Genomic DNA, 21,046 nt, shown 5'->3' on the forward strand with positions numbered 1-21,046 from the left:
ATGATCTCAGATGAAAAGGGAGTGTGGAGCAACAAAATCATTCACTCATTTTAGGTTTTTGTGGGGTTTTTTTATTTGTTTGGTTTTTGATTTGTTTGTTTTGTTGTTTTTCTTTGTTTTTTTCCCAATAGCTTAAACTTTAGCAGTGATCAGTTTTATCCACGTTTGAAACTCTTTCCACAGACTCTAAATGGTTAGTATTTCGATACAGTGTGGTGTGTCTTTATCACACAAAAGCAATACAAAAACTCTAAGGTAACAGAAACCTGGACAGAGGAAACCCATTTCCGGCAGAACAGTGACACTGCCTACAAACATGACACAAGCATAAAAAGGTTTAATCCAGCACACAAGCATGTTAATTACACAGGCTGTCACAAAAAAATCAAAAAATCATTAGCAACCACTATTCCCACTTAAGCATGTGTTTTTGTGTGCTCTAGTATTTGCGCTGCTTTCCTCCCTTTAATTACACTCTGCATCCTTATGAGCCATCAACATCGAAATGAACTAGTGTTTATTGTAACTCATTTACTGTTTTCCATCTACATCACAGAATCATTAAGGCTGGAAAAGACTTCCACCATGAAGTGCAACCTCGGACTGAATACCACTATGCCCACTATCCATATCACCAAGTCTATTCATTTTCTGAACACTTCCAGGGATGGTGACTCCACCCTTCCCTGGGTAGCCTGTTCCCATGTTTAACCATTCTTTCAGCAAAGAAATTTTTCCTGATATCCAACCTGAACTTCCCCTGGCACAACTTGAGGCCAGCTCCCTTTGTTCTACCTCTACTTATCTGGGAGAAGAAGAGACAGAATCCCACCTGGCTACAACCTCCTTACAGGCAGGTGAAGCGAGCAACCCTGAGGTTTCATTCTCTCCAGGCTAAACCTGGCTCCCACAGTTGCTCCCTAAGAGAATTGTGTTGCAGACCTTTCACCATCTCCACTGCTTTTCTCTGGACATGCTCCAGCAACTCAATGTCCTTGCAATGAGGGATTTAAAACCTGTCTTTTCAAACTAAACATTTATATAGAGACATTATCTATTCCATTGCTTTGGAAGCAAAAGGAGTTAAACTCATCCCTATCCCATATACAAGTCAAACCTCCACAAAGTAGAATTTACTTTTAATACCTACATTACACCAGGAAACAGTAAAAAACCGGATGATAATGAGAAGACCACTTAACTGGAACAATGGAGGAACAAATACTCCTTTTAGCAAGTAGCTAAGAGGTTCTTGGCCAGTAATTCCTCTACTGAGTAAGTCACAGCACGGCCTGGTTGGGATGAGACCATCAAAGTTCCATTTCCAAAGCCCAGCTGAGAGGGCATTAGACCAGGTTGCTCAAAGCCCTGTCCAGCATGACCCAGAACACTGCTAACAATGGGTCACCACTTGTCTGAGCAGACTGTTCCAGTGTCTCAGCACCCTCATCAGAAATTCCTTATGTCCAATCTAAACCTACTGTCTCTCCATTTGAAATCACTGCCCCTCATCCTGTCATGACAGACCTTGGTAAGAAGTCTCTCCTAATCCTTCCTCTAAGTCTCTTGCACACTGAGAGGCCACATCATATAGTAGTAACTACTTTGAAGGAACTGATGGTTCTCTAACTACAGAGCAAAGTTACAAAAGAGAAAGTTTCCAAGGCAGGGAAATAGTTCAGGAATGATGCTACTGTGCCACAAATGCCAGCTTCCAGAAGGGCTCTGCAGAACATGAGGCACAACTACAAGTTGCAAATGCAAGTGAGTTTGTACAGCTCACAGATAATCCTGAGGTATCACAAGAATCACAACTGTACCCAAAGCTAGGAGAACAATGGACTGCCTTTCTTACAAGGACATATGATCTATGATTTCTGATCGAACATTTGTGAAATTAGGCTGTGGCTGAGAAAAATCCTGCAGGGAACAGTACACTGTCAGAATTCCTAATTCATCAACTTCTGTGTTGGCCCTGATAAAAGCAGTTTTATGATGATGTAAGAAGTTTTTGGTAGTGATATCCTATTTTGGAAATCAAAATAAGCCAGAAAGGATACAAGAAAATGTGAATCTGAGTATATACTATGAAGCATTGAAGAAGGTCTACTGTAACTCCATGGATCATAAACTCCAGCTTTTTCTTCATTTTTAAGTACACTCTGCTATCCCTATTTCCATGATTAGCAACTACTAGAAGTTGAGGTCTATACAAGAGAGAAACTGAGCTACCAAAGTGTGAAAGTACTGGACTATCGTTTCATACACAGTTTGAGAAACGAGCTTCCTTCTCAAAATTTCAGATTAGCACTTTCTCAAAGAAGAAATGTCTCCAAATATTGCTACGGACAGTGAGTTATCTGCAGAGTACCAGTCAGAATCTTGACCAGCACAACAGGAATTCAGTATTGTTTCAGCCTGAGAAGTCTGATAGCTCCTACAGAAGGTGATTCTCAGCATAAACTCCTACTGCTACATGACAAATTCATTGCTACGTACTGAATTCATCTGAAAAACATTCGTAACGGGCTTTGTTCCTAATATATATACACAACAGTCAAAACACGAGTCTGGCCACAAGACCATTCTACAAAATGAAACACTGCAAGTACTTTTGCAGTAGTTCAGATCAGTAAGAATTCACTAAAGCCACAAGTTGAAAAAAGTCTCAATACAGAAGTCATAATTTAAAAAACAAACAAACAACCCACCGAATTTGGATTACTCACACTGAACTCGTAAAATTTCAGTGTTACCTACACTTATAAATCAGCTGCTGCATTTCAATGGCTAGTCACAAAATTAGTGTAAATGTGTTCCTCACTTTTCTTTACCTTTTCACTTCACCTTGGGCTTCTCCCTATTAAAAATGACTTCACTAAACAAATTGCTATCAATAAATCTGAAAGAGGTTCCATTTGCAGAGTAAAAGCAACACAATCATGCTGATTGTCTGAGCCTGCACATACTTCTATAAAAGGCACACCACTGCACTTCATACACTGAGGGCTACAATACCTGAATTTTCAACCAGTTTTTTACTTGGGTGGCTCAGAAAACAATTTTACAAAAAAATCCTCTCAGAGCTGAAGCTATGCAATAACTACAAAATTTAAATTCACTTAGCCAATCATGCTGTGAATCAGCAACAGGATGAGTTATAATAACATAAAATTTGAAAAATAAAATCTAACCACTTAGGCTACCAAAGAAAATTTCATCTATTTGAATTAAAACTTGAAGTATTAGAATTAAGCAATTATCAAGACAGAAAGAAGAGCACAAAAGTTCTAAATCAACTGTTTAAACATCAGGTTTCCTGCTTCTGAAATATCTGTAGGACTTCTGCGGTGGTTTGCCATAGTAGTGTTGCAAACAACTGTTTAAAATAAACAGACCACTGCGGTTTCTCTGTTAAGTCTCTGACCAGTTTTTCTATGACAAACCTTGAAAATACTCTATATTCCATACACTGAATCAGAGCTTTCTACTTTGTTGATAACTGCACATATGGAAAAGCTTTACAGGATGCAGACAATTTCTGTAACACATCTTGTCTTAAACATACACATTTTTCTGCATCCCTGAGAAAATGATCACAAAGTATATTTACACCATAAAGTAGAAGTATCCCTTTTCCTGCAGCGACGGTAATTACTACTAGTTTCAAGTTAAGTGACCTGTGTAAGTTTATTAGCAGCTCATATAAGTGACAATTCTGCAAAAAGCAACATCAATTGCAGACTGCCTGCACACTTTATTCCCTACATTTCTACATCCAATATGGCCGGATGAGAAAGGAGAAAATGATACTGAGAAGCATAACATGCAACACTCTCCGCCGTGATGACCTCCAACCTCTCCTCACTTTGGCCATCTGAAACTAGAAGAAAAACCCTAGATTGGGAAAGTGGAGTGAGGGGATGACAGAGCCACCTTTCAGGATTCCCAACAAACACAAGTTGATGGAGGATATGCCTCTTCACACATGAAACTGAGGAGGGAAGCAGACAAGCACATATAAACAGGAACAAAAAGTAAGAAACAAAAAGGGAGAAAGCTGATAGAGAAAAAAAACCCCAAGGAACAGACAGGAGCCAATACAGAACAACAATACAGAAAAAAATGAACCATACTCACTACAGCAGAAAACATCTACTTCCATTTTTGAAGTTTTGCATTAACTTTGGTGGCCAGACTGTAAATTTCTTTGACATGAATAACTGCTATAATATATGATGAACAAGCTATGCAGCGTGCCTGTCCTTTCCATCATTCCAGAAGAATTTGTTAACATAAGAAAATCTAACATGGACCTTGCTGATTCTGTGGTATCTTCTGACATGTCTCAGCACGAATCACTGCTCATGGGAGTGTTGCAAGACAGTCACATTAAGAGGTTACACATCATGTTATATTAATGTTATTTATGTTTATTGCAATATACTGTATTGACACATTGAGATTATCCATGACCACACCTGTATAGGTTCTTGACCATTTGCCATAGTCGGAGAACTGCTGCACCCAATATCCTTGAGCAAAGCAGAAGGCACCTTAAAGTAAAAAATTATCTGCCAACAACATAAATACATACAGATATCTGTGTGCATGAACTACATATGTATATATACAGATGTCATAGACAACCTAGATTATGCTTTTTACATCCTTTTTTTTTTTTTTTTCCTTTTGCTTTTAGGGGCAGAGAGGGAAGAATGCCTTAAAATTAGATTGTTGTTTCTGCAACATGAGACCACAATTATCTTCTATTAACATTATTTTATCTCATCTTAGCCCCAGATGGACATGTGCCTTAGACACTACACAATACTGACATTCTGAAATGTTTTCTTTCTCTACTGACTTTAGCAGTCTCTATTAAAAAATACTAATGCAATAACAACAACAACAACAAAGTCTGGTGAAAAGGAAGCTGTGAGTTTCCCCTCTTTCCATAAGCTTTCCACATGTTACATCTGTTGCAGGAAGAAGCACTGGTATGTAAGGTAATGTTTAAACAATCAACACTCAGATAAAGCTGTAGCTGTCCTGTCTGTGGAGTTGCTTGAACAGCAAATCTCTGTAAGGAACTCTCCGTATCATTTCAGATTCACTTGTTCCATCATCTTGGGCCAGAAATGGGATAAGCCAAAGGAGATAATGGAAAGACTAGAATGTGAGTACAATGGTTAGTCCTAAAATGCACTGATGCGTTCCTGCCAAAATTCTTGTACAGCTTCAAAGGCCTTGAAGAGTATCCAGCATCTTTACTTGATAAAAGCTTTAGAGTATCCTCTTCCTAGAGAGAGCTCCAAACCAGGTGGGTTTAACACCTGAGAACCTACAGGTAACAGCAGGAAAATTGCAGCCACCCACACTAAACCTTTCCATGAACAAAATTAATTTCTGCTTAGGGTCACAGAATGGGTTGGGTTGGATTTTAAAGACTACCTAAATCTAAACCCACTGCCATGAGCAGTGACACCTTTTCACTAGACTTGTGTGTGTGGGTGGGTTTGTTAATATATTTTCATTATTTATATTTCTTGTATTTATTGCTTCTCCCAAATTAAAAATCTAATAGCTACTCAGTAAATTCTTCTGTTCCTAACTGAATGTAATATTCAAAGTCTGTAAATTTGAAAAAACAATACTTATAGCTAGAATATTCTATTCTAATAATGCAGCAGTCTCCATACTGTCAAATAACTTCCATGCTCTTCTGTATACTCTGGGAACAATTTTAAACTTTTTTTTTTCTAACATTTATTCTAGTTTTCTTATTTTTCTAAAATAAATTTGGAAGATTAATGAATTATAATCACTTGTAGGTTAGCTATAATTACATAAAAGCACAAACTCCTCCTAAAACCCACACATCAGCTTGCTCTCCAAGGCTCTAAGCCATGACTACAGTAAGTTAAGCAAATCTGTGTTTGTAGTATGGACACCTTAGTTACTCAACTCAATGACACTGCCTGCAAAGGCAGGTTGGCAGTATTCAGGTCATCAGTCATAACATTTGTTTATTTTTTTGGTCTGACACCAGGCCAGAAAATTTCAAATCCAAGTGATGAGATTAACACAATTCCTAGCTGGAGCATGTGTAACTTTTTACATACAGCTCAGCACAGAAAGACCAATTTTGTGATGATAGGGCTGGATGCTCTTTCCCAGAGTCTGTGACTGCAAGCTACAGCAAGAACATGTTGAAGAACCCTGTAGCTTTACAGAACCAGCCTTGTGGTATACAAACTAGAGGGAAAGAGGCCCTTGACTACTAGGCAGTCTTTCCACAGCTGACATTGCATGGCTGGCTGATGGTGAAGTTACAGTAAATGTCACTTTCATCAGGTAGAGATACTGAAAAAAAAAAGGTAGAAATCTGAATATGAGACAAGGCACACTTTCTGGAACTTTCAGAAATAAGTAGTATTGGACTTTTCAAAGCATTTCATCCAAAAGTCCCTATTCACAATTTCAAAGGTATAATTTCAAGGTATTTTTACAACACCATATTTTTATTCTACAGGACAAATATCCTTCCAACTGGAAATTACACATGCAAGTTAATCACTTTAAGCAATCAGTATCTCTCTAAAGCCAAATCATTTACACACTGATCTGCCTTACTGTACTCCATTAAGGTTGGAAGGATAAACTGCACTGATTTCATTTCCCTTTTAGGAAGCTATCCTCATAATCCTGCTTTAGAAGAAGAAGAAAAAACCACTAGGGCTCAAAGGCAGCTTCAACCTAAAATAGTTACTCATTCTACTCTTAAAGAGGTTTGGATTATCACACTTCTGAAAAACAAAAAGATGCTGGCCAGCAGCTCACGGTAGGTACAGTCTCAAAAACTCATGTCCTCCTTTGTTTTAAAGGATTTATGGATTTTTGTGGGTAACTCAGTAAAGCAATAGCCAAAGAACTGCTGAAACATTCTCTACACTGCACTGAGTTTGCTCTGGTATTTGTGCCATGCTCAGGGCTCTTCACCTCCGCCAGAACAGAAGATTGGAACTGACACCCACCCAACAATTCAAGTGTCTCAGATGCACTACAAGAACACAGAAGCCTTTCTTTAACCTGATATGTCACAGTGGTTTCCTTTGCTTAGATACTGCAGCAAAGGAAGAGATGTGGTATTTAGTTCTTCAATGAATCTCCCAGTTTCTTTACTGTTAAGAAGTGGGAGTGTCCATATGGTTTGTAGAAAGCAACCATGTGAAACACGTCCAGCTCTTCAAACAGTAACTAAGAACTTCAACCTTTTCAAACCACTCTTCTTATTTAACTCCCTCGAGTCTTAGAGGGGCATCATGTACAGAAAGCACAGAGGGGAAAAAAGAAGGAAAAAAATCAAGGTCATATCTTCCCACAAATCCAATGAAGTCTTATATACAACAGGAGGTTAGAGAGTAGAAAAATCTAAAGTTTAAAATAAGTTGCTGTCTCCCCTGTGGCCAACCAAGCACAACTGCCACCAGAGTATGCCCCTGAGGCCAGTGACACATAATTCCTGTCCCAGACAAAGGAGCACAAAGGGAGAAATTTGGACATTTCTGAATTTAAAAAAAAAACCAAACAACCAAGTTGAAAGTAAAAACATATTAAAATAACATTGTAATCTGATGTCTTGATTCCAAAATCATAGCACAAGTAGTCACACCCTCTGCTTCACCAAACAGCCCAATGACTCCTTCAGAATTCTCACAACATTACTGCAAACAAACTCGGCTCTAAACATTTACACAACCCAGACTCAAGTGTAAGCTTTGGGTTCTCTCTGCTTTTAAAGGAGAGGGGAGAGAAGGAAGGAGGTGAAAACCTTTGACATTTTTAGTGCTGTTTAAGCACAAGCCTTATTCTATTCTGTGTCATTCCTCCCCCACAGGGTGGAAAGCAATGCTACGTGTTCAGTACGTGAATGGCCACATGAGCTGAGCAATAACATAACAAACCTGTTAAGTTTGACTATAAATCATATGTAGATTCTCTGTTCCTTCCAACTGCTGGAGAAATATGCAAATTAAGTAATTAGATACCTCTGAGAAGCCTATTCTTTGATTCAGCATCAGCTTTAAAAAAGCAAAGGTAATTAATGTTTTAAAAAACCCAGACAATACAAAAAAATTTGATGCTTATTTTAACGACTATTTCACACCACAAGTTTTCCATTATGGTGAGCCAAACCCAGTACTGTTTAAAGTTTGGGGGCTCAATTGGCTGAAAAATGATGAAATCTTTTTTAAAAAAACAATATTTACCTGAGAACTACAATCAGAAGAACCCCTAGTTGTGGTGGTGTGCGTTTGTTTTATCTATTTAATGTAATTTATATTGAGTTTTCTGTAATGGTTTGTTCCTTGTACGCCCCTGTTTTTAGTATTGGTTGTAACCTGTCTGCCCGGAGTTAGAGAAAGTCCGTTATATGTCAGTCATCTCTTCCCCCTTTTATACCTAATTGTCAATCTCCTCTCTCTCCCCTTGGGCGCCCTGTCTGTCACCCCAGGACCCTTCCCTGGATTCTAGAAAGCTCCAGGGAGGGGGTCGAGTGATAGGCTGGGGCCCTGGCAATCCCCTCTCTTCGTTTTTTGGTTGGCCCCCAGTTATTAGGTTTATACCCCCAGTTATACCCCTCGTTATTGTAATTGGCTGACCGGCTGTCGCCACCCCGGTCCCCTCCCCTGTTTTTAAGCTCGTGCACGCCTGCTCCCGGGGCTCTTCTGGGCAGGGGGTCAGAGAGTGCCAAGCTCCGTGCTCCCACTCCCTGCAATAAACACCGTTATACCCTGCCTAGAGGAGTCGCCCTTTCTTCGGCCGCCGCGGTTGCGTTCTCCATCGATCCGCTTGTCGCCGGTGTGGGGGAATTGCGAACCCACGGGGAGGAGGCGGCTCGCCCGACTTGCTGCCCCGACCCATCCACGTTGCTGCAGTGCATAAACTGAGCTGGCCTGTGGCCGCGCTGGCAAGCGCGAGGACGGACACTGCATCAGCGCCTAGTTACCGTATTTACATTATAATACCATTTCATCCAACCTTACTGATTCTCTGTTTTAGCCACCTTCTGCCAAGGGTTACTGGGTTCCAGTCAGAGAATACACAAGACTTTGGATACTCAACACCCACTAATTCTCCATTACTGTCTACACAGTTTAACCTATGCAGTTACTCTTTACTCAAGTACCTTATTACATATTTTGTCTAATTTTCATATGGATTGAAAGTAAATTTCACTCAAATTTAAATACTTTCAGAAGACAATGCACATCAACTCTGTACATGCTTCTTCAAATATACAATCTCTATTTCTTTGATTGTTTGTCAGATTTCCACACCTAACCATTCACTTTGATGAGAAGAGCGATTTTCTACATATTTGAAAACTTAATGAACTGTGCACAGTCCATAGACAAAACAGCCTAATGAGAAATTGCCTTTATAACAACACATTTCCAAGTATGTGTAAGGGTAAAGACATTCCTTCTGTAGTTATACATGCTCAATTCAGCTGAATCAAGTCCAGAATAAATAAAAACTATGCATAAAAAGCCCCACCAAACAGGCGCACAATTAAGCCACAGGTTCAAACATTGTAGTATTGACTTTCTACTTATTATTCACTATGTAAACTTCCAATGACATCATGAAAGAATTATATAAGCATGGTAAAAATTCTATTAAAAATTCTCAATCTGCATATTTTATTACAAAAAGCAACTTTTAAAATTCAAATTATTATTTTTAAATAATAGCCAAATATTTAAAGGAAATCTCACTACTAGAAATCAAAAGTATGTGCTCCTAATTTACAAACTTTTTCATACAACTGCTTTTGCTTAAATAAAATGGAACTGCCAAATGTATTTCATATTTTAAAAGCAGTTTTTAAATTAATAGCATAAAACAAACATCGAACAAAGACTATGTAACAAATGTATCCTAGACTGCTCTGGGAGTCAGTAGAAAGACAATTTAGCACTGAATTCAGGAATATTAGAACTGCTGAATAAGATGCTGTTGAATGTTACTTCTAGAACAAAGACAACAAAAAACCCCCAAACAAACAAACAATTCTAAAACCTCAAAAGTGCAAAATAATTAACAGAAGGAAAAAAAAACCACACCAAAAATTACAAACACACTATGCTCAAATACCAAGCTTCCTACAAACTTTAACTGGGAGCATAGGGCTGCAATCTAATTCCCTTCTATGCAGAGACACAAAAATACAGTTACAAGGGAAAAGCAATACTGAACATCCAAATCCATCTTTTTTTTTTTTTTTTGTCCAGCATACAGTGTCACAACTCAAAACACCAAGGAAACAGCAATCCCAGCAAAAGAGAGGTGATTTTGATATGGCTGTTGAACTCCGCAAAAACATCAAAAAATTTAAACAAGTGAGTATTAGGCACAAAACCCCTTTAACTTCAATAAATAAGCTGGGGTGGAGGTGGGGGAATCTTTGTCAAGGGAAGTATTTATCATCATAAAATGCTCTCCAAAAGCACATACTCTGGGTGCTTCCACAAGAGAAATTGTCACAAAAGGAAGTATCATCTGTTTCATAATCACTTGGAACCAGTAAAAACACAATAATTCTGAAGGAAGAATTTGCTTCTCCTTTCCTTTCAATGCTTGCTGGTCCCAACACACCACCACAAATGTAAAGACCAAATGGCAACGTGGACATCACTAAAGCTAAACTTTGACTTAAAATCACTTTATTTATTCACCCAAACTGGATCAGCTCCCTGATTCCCCTCAGACCCCCAAAATATCTTGCGTCCTAGACAGACACAAAACTTTGAGACAGAAGCAGACAGCCAGGGTGAGAGAGAAAGAAGTGTTAGACCCAAGTGGCAGGATCAGATCTGACCATGAAGACCTCAGAGCAGACTCTCCCTTCAGGTAAGGCACAAAAACTTATTAGAAATTAGACTTTCTCCTTAAGAAAGCAGTCCAAGTCACAGTCTGAGGCTTAACTCTTTGATTCCGCTTAGCAGTTTTCCCGTTACAGGAACCTCAAAGTTGCAAGGAACCATGAAACCAACAGTTCTGGTTGCAAACGATGTATCTGATTGGTCACACTTTACCCAGTGATTTAGATACTGAAGTAAAACATGTAACATTTCTAGAGCTCTAATTTTCCACATTAAATGATAGAAAACTCAGCATCTCCTTGAAATCCAGATGATCTATATTCAAGCAATCCAGAAACCTAAACCTTGGAGAAACGCTGATTGTTCTCAACTTGGTAAAAACCTACCTTCCTCAATTTTCATCTTCTTTTTTATTTGGAAGGACTGGAAAAAGTTCTTAGCCTTGACCACACTAAAAACAAAGCAATCAAACCAGATTAGTTATGAATTTCAGGGACTACGAATCACAGAACATAGAAAATAAACCAAAAACCAGGGCAAAGTATACAAAATACTAATATTGTGAATGAAAAATATTAGCATTTTGAGATACATAGAACTGATGAGTTTAATCCAGTATCATATAAGAGTTAAAACACACATCTAAAGATAAGTTTACAATCCTCACAGATCCCTCCTGAAAAGTTATTCCACAGAAATACTTACAATCTCAGTAATACACTCAGAAGTTACTCGTCTTTGAGTATTTAATAAAACACAAATTTGATGTACTTGAATACACGTATAATAAAAACATATTATATTTCAACTTTGAGGTTTGCACCTCAGCAAACTCATTTAATGTTTAAGCAGTCATTTTTCATAGCTAGTAAAATCATTAACCATTAAAGGAACCCAAATTAAATACTGCTTACTACAAATGCAATACAGCTATTTAACTGCTTTTTAAGAATGCATTATTCAAATCATCCCCAAAATACTTTCTGAATATTAAAAAAAGAAAACCAAATTTTTGCTAGAGTGTTTGCCTACTAGATCATCTTCTAGTGGTATTCTGCCACACTGTACATGCTATGAGGCAACCAAACAACTAAGATGCTCACAGTACAGAATATGGGATCATTAGTAGTACTGAACAAATAACCCCAAACATCAAGTTTTTCTCCTTGCTTGACTTTTATTATAGTTTAACAAAAATTAAGATTATTTATGATTATGTAACGTGCTTACATAACTCATAAATTCTATTACACACAGAAATAACTTGCCCTACAAGTGTAAGTCTACCATACACTTACTGGGAAAAGAAAACAAACATCCCTCTCATCCCCCATAAAACCAACTATAGTGAAAAAAATGAAACCAAACTAAGAAAAGCAGACAAAAGAAAGCCCTAAGCAAGTCTAAATGCATTCCCCTTAAGTATGAGTATTAAGTTTAGTCTGTTCATTTTCTGAACAGACTAAACAGACTGTGCATAAATAGTTTCACTTAAAAAATGAGTGCAGCTTACATAAGCATGTGGCAGTCAACCATTTTTACTGATGGCACTACAAACAACAGTGGCAAAAAAGTTCAGAAAGCAGCACTTAGGAAGTAATTCAAGTTATCTGTAGTACTCCAAGGCTGACTAAGTAAGACTACTGGCAAAGCTTAAACTCAAATATTTCATGAATTGTCAAGTGGATAGAGTAATCCAAGGCTTATGCTCAAGAGAAGCTATTCAGAGTAGCCCCAAAGCAGAAACTTGCTACTGTCACAAGGACACAACAGAAACATCTGTTCTTTCTGCAATCTGTGCTCTAGCACATAATCAAAACATAAAAACAAAACATACCAAAATGTCAATGTCACAACTACTTTCTCCTCACCTGAATCACAGAAATTCTAACACTTAAACCTTTGCTTTTTTTTTTTTTCCTCTTCTATAGCTCACAAAAGCCTTACCTTTCAAAACTTCCAAAAAACAAGAAACATTTAGAATCTCATTCTTGAAACTTCTTTACAGGAAGCTGAACAAAACAATGGTCTATGTTATCAATTTTAACAGGATTCAGTGGGTGGGGGGAAAGCTCATAAGGACTGCTTGCTTTTGTGGGGGTCTTTCTAAAACTCAACTCACAGAAGAGAGTCAAATTTCTTTTGATCCTTTCTGCCAGCACCCCAACACCAATCCCCCTTAGCTAGTTCTCTGAGCCATCAAGTTCATGAACTGCAAGACCACAGTGACCACAGCTTCACTGAGCCCAGGACTGGCAATAAGAAATTTTCTCCACCTCATCCAACCACCAGGAGAGCAAGAGCAGAATCTCTCAGAATATATGGATTTCTTAAGAGGTAAGAGAAGCAGGAGCTCTTCTTCCATCTCCTCTGTGTTTCCAGGACAGGAATCCTCCATCAGACTGGAGACACTAGTTCACCACCACTGTGTTTCAACCTCTCAATAACAGATGGACATGAGAACAAACTGCACTGGGATTTCTGAAATCAAAACCCAAGAACTGAACGGTACAGATAAAAACCAAACAGCACAAGCCTCCATGCCCTGATCACATCTTGGATAACATATGCTCTTAGGAGAAGTGTCATAAATTTTTGCTACAACTTTTACAGAAAAATGTCTCAGTTAAGGAAAAGCAGCTTTCAAGTGACTGGGTGTTCCTCCAGAAATAGAAGTACTGTGTATCACAGTACCAGAAACGTCTGTGTTGTTGGTACTAGTTGCCTCCATGAGTAACAACTACTGAGATCACTGAAGATGCCTCAGTGTCCACGGTACTACAGAAAGATGTCACTCACCTGATGAAACTAAGACCATCAAGACCTGCTGTACAGAGTTGCTGAGAGAATTCTTTCTTCTCTCTGGAAAACTTCAAGTTGTCCTCTACAGAAGCCATTTCCCTCTTACAGACCCTTTACTCCTAGATGAAGAAACTTTATTTCAACACTTGTGTGATTTTTTTTTTTTTTTTTTTTTTTTTTTTTTTTTTTTTTTTTAATACAGTAGATCATAATTTCTAAAGACAGACCAAAATAGCTGATCTTACTCAGGTCTCTCACAGGCCTAAGGCTGCCTTCAGCCTCATTTACCTCAACTCTCAAATCTTGAAAAGGATTGGCAGGTAGAACATTTACTTGACTTGGAACTTTCTTTAAAGCAAAAGAAGCATTTACAACATCTAGAGGCTGGGCTTCAAGAGCAAAGAGGCAGATTTCATTTAAGAAAATCTACATTCTACCATTTATGAACTTAATTCAGCTGCAACAGATGCGGTACTCTCTCTTTCCTGTCTGACCTCTCTTCATTTAAACTGGATATTCCAAGAAAACAGTAATTAATAATTGTTTGTTGCAGAAAATGCCAATGAACTCAAACCAACATAGAAGGAAGTTGGATGTGAACAGGGATAATTCTCACTGTCACTGCCTGCTACTGAAACCAGTACACATCAAAGAGTAACAGCTTCAGTGTAAGAGCAGGAAAAAGTACAAAACTGCAAACATACTCCTGAGCAATTATTCAAAAAGTTCTTACCCACAATGCATGAATCATTCCGTCCAAAATGAGATTTGTTGTGAAAGACCTGTATAAAACATTGATGCTCATGAAGTTGGGACAGCATGCAAACTTTTATAACCACATTTCCATGATGCTGCCCAAACAGCAGGAAAGAAAGCATAGATAAAAGATTAAAATAGCTGTTCCCCTGTGCTGTCCATTTGAAACTTACTAATGAGTTGAAAAAAATCCATACTAAGGTACAAAAGGACTGAAAAAAGTTTTAAAATATAATCTCATGTAAGTGTTCCAAATTCAGCTAAAACACTTACTCAGCAATTACTGATCACATTTGCAAACGTCCCGATCACTCAGCAGCTAAAAGTTGATTTTTACCAGGAAAGAACATAAAGTGACTTTTCAGCAGAATATCAAGAAAATAACTTAAAAGTTTTTAACATATTCAAATCAACAGTGAGAAGATATTTGATGCAGTGCTTGCTAGTAGAAATTGAGCCTATTCGTATTTTTTGAGCAAATATGAAGCAACAGAGAAATTGTACCAAATTAACACTTTGTCTCATCTAGACACATCATTTCTGATCCAACATTAATGCAGGATTACAGTGAGAATTACTATTCCTTCAAGATAAACATAAGAATGTCAAGAAAAAAAGGCAGATACACTTTAATGCAATGCTCTGCAACAGCCTAGCACCTGACTTATTATTTCTGCAAGCTGATCTTCAAGGACATCCACATGAAAGCCAAGTTCTGTATTTCTTTCATAACTTGCACATCTAGGTTAAAAAAAAAAACAAACCAACAAAGACCAACCATTTCCAATTCATAAACTATTATTGATCCTATGTCCAACATGAAAGAACGAAACAGATCTGCAATTCTTTCAAATGCTAAGAAAAAATGCCCATCTTGAATGAAGCCAAAGTATACAAACTCACAACTGGAGACAAAGAATTACACTTGAGATTTATACCAATGTGACAAAAAACATACATAGAACAAACCAAGCCTTTTTGCCAGCCATTTTCTAACACAGCAGTGACAACGTAAACCAGGAAGAGTTGTTCAAACAGATGAGACTTGGGGGGCAAATCACCTCAGAATACAACCAAGGAAAGGAAAAATGCTTAAGCTTAAAGCTGCAACAAGATTAAAATACCAGCACTGCTCTGGGTTTTTTTACTAAATCTGGTAAGAAACAGTCAATACTGAATGCAGTTTATTAAACAGCACAAGTTTTTTCCTGCCACAACACCCAAGACAAATACTGATAGTAACAGTTTGGTTTGTTGTTTTTTTTTTTTTTTTCCTAAAAACTCTCCATTTGTCCCTAGATCAACCATGATTCCACAGAAATTGACCCACTTTTCAAATTAATGTACACTTTAGTGGATATGCAATTCCATTTCAAATAAAGTATTTTATTATGAGTGTGGAACAAGACTGATTGAACAGAATCTGCTGAAAAGTGTTTTCCAGAAAACACTCCTAATAATCCACCAGGAAGCCCACATGCAGGTATGAAAACATCTGTGCTTGAGCTGTGACAGCCAGACTGCTCAACACTAGCAGAGAAGAATGACCTCTCTCTCTCTTTGTGACTTTGCAATTTGCTTACAAAGCCCCCTGCTTTAAACAACTCTCTGAAAAGAGCAGTAATTTTCCTTATAATAGAGTCAAATCAGGACAAAACCTGGTAATTCAATGCTTTTAAAATACCACTACTTTGCATTCAGGCCCTTAATAAAACAAAGCCCACCAGGAACTGCAGAACTAATGCTTCTTAAAAATAAAAGCTGTATATAACCTCAACAGAGACGGCATTTTTCATTTTTAGACTGTAGTGCCATGCTGGCTATTTTAAAACAACACTTGAAAAGGGAGAAACATTCAACACAGTATCAACAGGGTGTAGGAATATTGAAATATTCCTTCCACTCTGATGTTAAGCTGAGATAGACATTGTGATCTATCTGGTATAATTGATCTTCAAAAAGAAAAAAAGAACAAGAAAAATTCCAAACTCACTGCACAACCTGAACTGTATCAGCAATACGGTGGCATTGTCTCAGCTTATTATATACAGAATTTTGTGACATGTATTTCAGCTTCTCAAGTCAATGAAAACACCTCAGGGATGTTTTTTCTGAAAGTTGTGCACGAGTCTCCTGGATACCAGTACCACAGTGCCACCTCTTAAACACTGACTGACACAGCACAGAAGGTGCTGACCAACCACCCTCCTCGCACAGAACAGGAGACGCCCAGCATGGATATTCAGTACCATAGAACCACCTACACTATCACTGCTTGGAGCTGGAGAGAGCATTTTGCCTAAGTATTACAAGCACACAGTTTGAAAGCCTTTCAAAGGACAACTTTGACTGACACTTTAAGGTTTGGCAGACTACAAGAACCTATTCTAGCAGTGCTTTCAACCAACACCTTCAACATTTGCACACACGAGTCTAAACAAGTATTTCAATACTCATCTTTCCATTTATGGGGAGAGCTTTACAGGTGAGAACTGGCACCAGGACACCACCACATATTCAACTTCTGCAAAAGAGTTCTCAATCTCTCACTAAAACAAGACAGTCAATATTGCCCTTTGGACAGTATTTTAGTCTACTATGCCCATAGAGAAATAAGCCTAGAGAAAATTTGTATTATATAGAAGAGTTCCAGCTTGGGGAAAAAAAAAATAATAATAATAGAAAACTTTGCAATAGGTTTGAAAGTAAATCTCTAATATCAGTTTACTGCACTAGGTAGCCCCAAAATTTTTCAGTTCAGCTTTATTTTTCTGTTTGAGTAAAGACAGTAACAGGGACAGGAAAAGATACTGAAAAACCACAAGTTACAGATATTTCTACCATGTACCTTGCAATCAAAAGTAGTCCAAAAGCTATGGCAATGTTTCAGGCTTTGTATGAACTGTCTCAGTTTCACACTCCATTTGTCATCTGCCTTTTAACCATACCACATTAAAAAAAAAGTAACTTCCACTGCAAACACCTTTGCTACACCTCACTCACACTTATGTGTGCGCACACAGGCACCACACCTACTCCAGCTCACAGCAGTGGGAACAGCAGCAGCACAGATGATCCCAGAGCACAGTGTGTCACAGCACAGTTGAGTTGGATGACTAAGCACACACGATAGACTTGACATTACCCAAAATTTACCAGATTTAATCATTTACTCAATGACTCCATCATCACTAAGATACCTTTGGTGTCAAAAAAGTAAATCAAAGGCTTTTGCTTGTGTTGGTGATTTTGCTGAAACAGAGGCTGTGAAAGTAGAGATTTGAAAATTATCCCAGTTTAAGACAAAGCGCTTTGAAAAAGAATTCAATAAAACATCTTGGGTTTCCTATTTAATATGTACTGCAGTACATACCCATGGAACTCTTGCCCTAACCAAGGATACTTTTGCAGGTCATACTTTGAGGCTACTTATGCTGTTGACAAATACATACAAAATGAACCATCACAGGTTTCAAGTAAGGAGAAAGCCTCTACAGACCAGTACAAACAAAAACTTCATTTAAGCCCTATATAATTCTTGAGAGGGGACAGAGGAGAATTACTGCCAGACAACCCAAAGAAGCACATCAATGTATTCTCCTGGATGACTTCAAAGGAGTCTTTTTCCACTAGGATTACCTTTTACTCTGCAACTCAACAGAGAGATACCAGCACAGACATCACCAAAGACAGCTGAAAGCCAGTTAGTTATGTTTTCACAATACCTATTCAACTAATCTAGTCTTCCTCAAGAGGAAAAGTCATGGAAAGAAAAAGGACCCTCAATGAGATTTAGGAAGCAAGAATGGACACAGATCTCACAATACGCTCATTATATTTACCTGCAATCATTATCTGTAAAGGTTATGACGCAAGATGAAAAAAATACATCATAAAAGTATAATTTCATAATAAGAATACATCACACTTATCACACCTGTGTTTAAACCAAAAGATTCAAGATTAAAGGCAGGCTTAAATGCTGAATTTATTACTTATTAGTGTATGCAAAATTCGGTATGTTGGTAATTTCATGGACAAACTGAGACAGTCTATGTATACCTTAATACAGGTTGTTACAGCACTCTTCAGATTGCTGCAGTCAACAGACACTATTCACAAGGCAGGACAAAGTGCAAGCTTTAACAAATGTTGTGAAATACTTTATTTTTAAGAATGCTGTTCCTCTCTCTCTACAAAGAGGAAATGAATTTAACATTTCTTCTTTTTTACATGTAACATGTTAACTGTAAATATACTTAAGGAAGGGCAGAAGAAAGCATTGCTTTTCTCACAGATCTAGAAAACAAAATTAAAGTTACCAGAACAGTGACTGGCCTTTGATCACACAACCTTTACCTGTAAATTTTAAGAGTTCTGTTATACTAAGTCCTCCAGTAACATTAGTGATCAGGTGGACCTGCTACAGAACATAAGCCCATAAAGAAATACTACTCAATTTTGTCACAGTAAACACCAGCACTAAAAATAACAAATACATATTGACACATCAACTGGAAAGGTTGACCTACCACTCTCAATATTTATTTAGAATTGAAGAATAGCATCTTCAAACTTTTTAGCATTAAGACCTTCCATGATAGTTTTATGCATGTTTACCTGAACAGTGTCTTACTTTAAGTTTATCCATCACTTTCCAAGTGTGGTATATCTGACCCATTCCATACTTTTGGGACACAGGGAATCTCTACCAAACCCCGAAGTAGATATTCTCAAGCCATCTAAGCAATTGCCTTTTCTCTCCTTGTTTTCTCCTTGCCGAAGCCAGGGAAACAACGGCAAATATCATGTTACAAGTTATGTTTGAACAAGGGGAAAATCACAGCGACTGCACAGTCCTACACTAACACTGAACAGCATAAATAAGAGCTGCATCCATCCACCATGTACACTTACGTTAAAAAACTAAAATGAAACTCGAGTTTCATCTTCCTCAGAGCTAATACAAGCAGTCGATAAGATCTCAAACCCGACCTGAAGCCAAGATTCTGGACAGAGCATAGCCAAGGCCTCGCTACCTTTGGGGGCCTTCTATTTCTAGAGCCAAGGCACAGCAGCAGCATCGCGCTGCAGTCACGTCCAAGGGGCAGTGCCAGCATTTACCTGTGAATCCATTTGCTTTTAATTAATTTATTTATTTTTACGCACCGAGAGCAGCATCAGTGGCCCACCAGACACCACAGCCTGTGCTGAGGGAACACCCGCACGGGATCCCCGGGCAGTCCGCCCGCCTCACTCCGCAAAGGGTTCCAAAAACAAAGACCAAAGTTTTCCCTGCTCGGTGCGTGGGAGTGCGGCAGCAAAACAGGAGCCAGGATCAACACGAGCCGCCTCCCGTCACCACACCCGGGCCCACGCAGGGCAGGACAGCTCCTGCTCCCCGGGGCAGCCCGTCTGCGTCCCCGGGACGGCTATAGCCCGCTTCCAGGCGAGGAGGAGGGGACACCCACAGCCCGGCGGCATGGGGGAGCGGGGGATGTCACCCGAGCCTCCCTCACTGACCCTCGGTAGCGGGGTGGCCCTGCCCGCCCGCAGATTCCCCCCCCGCACCTCTCCCTGACCATCGCCCGCCCTCACCGTGCTGCGCTGGGGGCTCGGCTCCGGCTGCGGCTGCGGCTCCGGCGGCTGCATTCCCGCCCCCCGGCTCTGCCCCGGGCCCCGCTGCGGGGGCCCCCCCGCTCCTCCTGAGGAAGGGGAGAGGGAGAGGCGCGTGCCCCAGCGGGCGCGGGGAGCGGAGGCTGGAGCAGGGACAGGGTCCCGGGGCAGAGCGCGGCCGGGAAGCGCTTCCGGGCTCAGTGCGGGGCGCTGGGGCCGCCGGGCGGGGCGGGGCCCCGGCTGCGCCCAACGGCATCCGACATGGCGCGGCCCGCGCGCGCCGGACCGCACGGCTCTCGCGAGACTTGGAAGAGGCGGGGGCGGGGCCAGGCCCGAGGGGCGGGGCCAGGGCGGCGTGAGGGGCTCCGGGCTGGGGGTGCTCTGCTGTCACTCCTACCCCCCGCCCCTGAGGGGGATACTCAGCCCCTTTAAATGGAGCTTCCCCGGAGCCGCGCTAGAGGTGGCTGGGGACCTTCGTCCCGGATCCCCCCTCTGGAGAAGCATGAGCGTGGTTCGGCAGTGGCTGGAACGAAGGTGTTACTGTCTGAATATTGACAGCGGCGATAAGTTGCGTGGACGCAGTGGCTACGGCACAGTTCACAGAATGTGTCAGGTTGGACCACAGTGGATCGTTTGGCCCAGCCTCTCTGCTCATGCAGGGCCAGCCCAGAGTACATGGCACAGGATTGCGTCCAGAGGCTGCTGGAATGTTTCCAGCGAGGGGGACTCCCTGCACCTCTCTGGACGGTCTGTTCCAGTGCGTGTTCTTACGTAGCACGGAATAGCTGTGAGCAGAAAGACGCTGGTGTGCCGTGCTCCTTCCCGAATGTGTCATCATCCCGTGCCAGTCCAAGTGATATTTTTGTGTCCCTCTGCTTGCAGGACAGACTTGGGGCTGTTATGATTAATATGGTTTGATCCAATGTGAACTTTTAATTGACATCTATGGAGGCTGAAATCTTCCTGTGGAGGCAGAGCCT

The 21,046-nt window shown here is 39.9% G+C and overlaps 1 protein-coding gene across 6 annotated transcripts in view; it reads right to left on the minus strand.

The window, feature by feature from the left end:
* The window catches only part of TAB3 (TGF-beta activated kinase 1 (MAP3K7) binding protein 3), a 44,828-nt gene extending 24,611 nt beyond the window's left edge, over positions 1-20,217 (minus strand). For 2 of the 6 annotated variants that reach the window (XM_040054924.2, XM_040054923.2), the window contains exon 1: positions 20,049-20,212. The gene's annotated coding sequence lies outside the window, so the exon portion shown is untranslated. Of the gene's footprint in view, positions 1-13,691; positions 13,712-20,048 lie in introns of those variants that run through there. The other 4 variants (XR_005699372.2, XM_058419272.1, XM_040054921.2 and 1 more) reach the window with 4 other exon arrangements.
* Between the last annotated feature and the right edge of the window lie 829 nt (positions 20,218-21,046).

Source organism: Hirundo rustica, chromosome 2, assembly GCF_015227805.2.
Source record: "Hirundo rustica isolate bHirRus1 chromosome 2, bHirRus1.pri.v3, whole genome shotgun sequence".
Lineage (NCBI taxonomy): Eukaryota > Metazoa > Chordata > Aves > Passeriformes > Hirundinidae > Hirundo > Hirundo rustica.